Here is a 5,085-nt window from a genome sequence, read left to right on the forward strand (position 1 = left end):
ACATATATACGTGTATCATGAAAATCATCGGCCCGTACGCCGGTATTACACATTTTAACATAGCATGGCCCGTACACCGGCAAATCACATAGCACAGCTCGTACGCTGGCAAACCACATAGCACAGCCCGTACGCCGGCAAATCACATAGCACAGCCCGTACGCTGGCAAATCACATAGCACGGCCCATACGCCGGAAAATCTCATCCACATAGCACGGCCCATACGCCGGCAAATCACATATACATATAAAAATATCTCGGCCCGTACGCCGGTTTTCCATCATAGAAATCCATATCGTCCCCATTCCAAAAAAAAATAATATTTCACAACATTTTTATACTCATGCCACACTAAACAAATTTTCTACGTATTCAACATATCATCATTTAAACAGTATTTTCCAAATATAAATCATATATATAAATATATTTATTTTTCCTGAAACCAGATGCTATATATATATACATACATTTTCTCAAAATAAAACTAGCTTAGTTTATCCCCTTACCTGATTTCTGAAAAACCCCTAAGAAAATCTTCCCCGTACCCACAAGGTTCTCAACTCAACACCCTGAAAATGAAAACTCGCAGAATTAAAGTTTAGTATTTTCGTACGTATAACATTTTCTATAACTACCACTAAGTCAAATTCGACTTAAAAAGTCTTACCTCAACTTAGGGATGATTCCCAACGTTCCTAATCAACACCTCGGAACTGAAAATTTTCAGTATTAAAGTTCAGTATTTTTACGCGTATATCATTTTCTTCAACTGTCAAAAATCCAAATATTAAATATAAAGTCTTACCTTAGATTTGGCATGAAATCCAACTTCGTTTCCCTGACGATCCGCTCCGGCAGACTTGTAGAGAATTTCGCCAGGAGCGTCATGGTGGCTTCGGTTTGTCGATCCGGCGTAAAACTAGCCCGGAATCGAAGAGAGAGAGTCATAGGAGAGAGAGAGAATAGAGAGAGAGAGAGAAAGAGAGAGAGAGAGAGAGAGAGAGAGAGAGAGAGCACTTCCAAAAAATATCCAAGTAAGCTTCTTGAAGAAGCTTTCCACTTTCTATATATATATATATATACCTTTAACCTTTATATTAAATACATATCATAATAACTTACTTATATATATATATATACACACACACACACACACACACATATATATATATATATACATGCTTCAATATATATATATATATATATTTTCCTTATCATACTATTCATTTTACTTGTTAATTTAATTAATTAATTTTATTTTATTATTTTATTATTATTATTATATATTTTTTAAATTAAATTTTATTATTATTATTATTATTTTCCCGGTTACTACATTCCTCCCCCCTTAAAAGAATTTCGTCCTCGAAATTTACTGTTTCCGTAACTCGCCGTCCTTTAATCAGGAAAAAGGGTCTACTCATTTTATTACCTACCCTCACTTATGGCGAAGGAATACTGTGGTTATATCTCGAGTCTTGGAAGATTACATATACAAAAGAAAACCATTCTCCCAAAACTAAAGTACTACACTATTCAACCATTACATGTACCTGCAACAAAAAACTACTTAACTATTTATATTTATTCACTCAGACTTCTTGAAATAAATGTGGATACCTCTGCTTCATCTGCTCCTCAGACTCCCAAGAAGCCTCTTCTACTGCATGATTCCTCCACAAGACTTTTACTTAAGGAATCGTCCTGTTACGTAGCTCTTGCACTTTCGTATCCAGAATCTGTACTGGTACCTCCTCATATCCCAGTGAATCACTAAGCTCCAACTCATCATAATTGATGACATGAGAAGGATCTGGGACGTATTTCCTCAACATAGCAACATGAAATATGTTGTGAATCCTGGACAATACAGGTGGCAAAGCTAGCCTGTAGGCTACCGGTCCCACTTTATCTAGAATCTCAAATGGACCGATAAACCTAGGACTAAGTTTACCCTTCCTCCCAAATCGCATAACCCATTTCATCGGAGCTATCTTCAAAAATAGGTGATCACCTACATCAAACTCTAAATTCCTGCGGCGATGGTCGGCATAACTCTTCTGTCGGCTCTGAGCTGCACTGATCCTATCCCTAATAAGACGAACTTTATCACACGCCTACTGAACCAGCTCTGGTCCCACTACTCGCCGCTCACCCACTTCATCTCAAAACAAAGGAGAACGACATCTCCTACCGTACAGAGCCTCAAATGGTGCCATGCCAATGCTAGACTGATAACTGTTATTATACGCAAATTCTACTAATGGCATGAACTGAGTCCAACTACCCCCAAAGTCTACACATGCTCTGAGCATGTCCTCTAATATCTGTATCGTCCTCTCAGTCTGCCCGTCTGACTGAGGATGGAATGTCGTACTAAACAATAACTGAGACCCCAGAGCCTCCTGCAAACTATTCCAAAATCGTGATGTGAATCGTGGGTCTCGATCCGATACAATAGATACAGGCACCCCATGAGAACGTACTATCTCCTGAATGTAAATCTCCGCTAAACGGCTGAGGGAGTAGCTGATCTTGATGGGAATAAAGTGGGCGGTCTTCGTCAATCGATCAACAATCACCCAGATGGCATTATGACCATGTAACGTCGTCGGCATTCCTGACACGAAATCCATCGATATATGATCCCACTTCCACTCCGGGATGAATAACGGCTGCAACTGCCCTGCCGGTCTCTGGTGCTCAGCCTTTACCTGCTGGCACGTCAAACACTGCGCTACATACTCGGCAATCTTTTTCTTCATACCACTCCACCAGTATGACTCTCGCAGATCTCTGTACATCTTCGTACTACCGGGATGAACTGTATACAAAGATCTGTGAGCCTCCTCTAGAATAGTCTTCCTGATCTCAGTATCGGCAGGAACACATAATCTGGAATGGAACCGCAAAGCTCCATCATCTGCGATACTGAACTCCTCCCCCTGCCCACTCTGTACTTTGTCTATCACCTCCACGAGCTCTGGATCTTCCTTCTGGGCAGCTTTAATTCTCTCCTGCAGGGTAGGCAGTACCACTAGGCTGGCAATACATACTGGGAGATCACTCTCCACCAACTCTATGCCGAGTCTCTCCAGATCCATTCTGATTGGATGCTGGATCCCAATAGCCGCCAACACTGGCTGCTTGGATTTCCTACTCAACGCATCAGCTACCACGTTTGCTTTCCCTGGGTGATAACTGATGGTACAATCAAAATCCTTAATCAGCTCCAACCACCTTCTCTGCCTCATATTCAGTTCTTTCTGCGTAAAGAAATACTTCAAACTTTTATGGTCGGAGAAGATCTCACACTACTCACCGTACAGGTAATGCCTCCAAATCTTCAGTGCGTGTACCACTGCAGCCAACTCAAGATCATGGGTAGGGTAGTTCTTCTCATATTCTTTCAACTGCCTGGATGCATACGCCACTATCCTGCCATGCTGCATTAATACACAGCCAAGTCCCTTCAAGGACGCATCACTGTAAATGGTATACCCTTCACCCCCACATAGGATGATCAACACTGGTGCTGTGACTAGTCTCTGCTTCGGCTCCTGAAAACTCTGCTCACAACTATCGTCCCACTCAAATCTAACATTCTTCCTTGTCAGTCGTGTCAAGGGCCCTGACAAAGCTGAGAATCCCTCAACAAAATGACGGTAATAGCCTGCTAGCCCCAAGAAACTCCTGATCTCCTGGACATTTCTCGGTCTAGCCCAATTCACTACAGCCTCAATCTTGCTAGGATCCACAGAAATACCGCCTCCAGATACAACATACCTCAAGAACACGACCTTCTCCAGCCAAAATTCACATTTACTGAACTTGGTGTACAACTTCTTTTCCCGAAGTGTCTGCAAAACCTGTCTCAAGTGCGTCTCATGCTCCTCATAGTTCCTAGAATAGACCAGTACATCATCAATAAAAACAACAACAAATTGGTCTAGGTATTGGTGGAAGACTCTATTCATCAAGTCCATAAATACCGCAGGAGCATTCGTCAAACCAAACGGCATCACTAGAAACTCGTAATGCCCATACCTAGTCCTGAAGGCCGTCTTTGAGACGTCTTCTGCTTTCACCTTCACCTGATGGTAGCCAGATCTGAGGTCAATCTTCGAATACACCCGTGTACCCTGGAGCTAGTTAAACAAATCATCGATACGGGGTAGAGGATACCTATTCTTGATTGTCACTTTATTTATCTCCCTATAGTCTATACACATCCTCATAGTCCCGTCTTTCTTTTTCACAAATAAAACTGGAGCTCCCCACGGAGATACACTGGGCCATATGAAACCCTTATCTAGCAGATCTTGCAACTGATTCTTCAATTCTACTAACTCCACTAGCGCCATTCGATAAGGTACTTTAGAAATCGGCGCTGTACCGGGAGGTAGATCAAAAGAAAAATCCACCTCACGGTCGGGTGGCAAGCCTGGTAACTCATCTGGAAAAACATCCACAAACTCCTTCACTACAAGCGTGCTAGCAAGTTTCGACTCATTCTCTGACATCTCTTTCACAACCGCCACAAACCCCTGACAACCACTCAGCAGTAGTCTCCTGGCCTGAATAGCTGAAACTAGCTGAGGCGAGGATTGTACATGCGACCCTACAAACTTGAATTCTGCTTCCCCCGGGGGTCTAAATATCACCTCTCGTGCACGACAATCTATGCTGGCAAAATTAGCTGCTAGCCAATCCATGCCAAATATAACGTCAAACCCATGCATGTCTAACACTATCAAATGAGCAGACAATGTTTTCCCCTAAATCTCTACTGGGCAGTCGCGGAGTACCCTACCACACCTCACTATCGACCCAGTTGGTGTAGATACCAACAGTTCAACATCTAATGATTGTGTTTCAGCCTCACATAATTTAATACACCCTAAGGACACAAACGAGTGTGTAGCTCCTGAATCAAATAATGTAATAACTTTAAAAGAAAGCATAATGACCATACCTGTCACCACGTCACCTGACACCTCAGCCTCACCCGGTGTCAGAGTAAACACCCTAGCTGGAGCCGTATTCCTCTGCTGGCCCCCCCGTGGTGCCTGATAACCTCC

Source organism: Malania oleifera, chromosome 13 (genome assembly GCF_029873635.1).
Source record: "Malania oleifera isolate guangnan ecotype guangnan chromosome 13, ASM2987363v1, whole genome shotgun sequence".
NCBI classification, from domain to species: Eukaryota; Viridiplantae; Streptophyta; class Magnoliopsida; order Santalales; family Ximeniaceae; genus Malania; species Malania oleifera.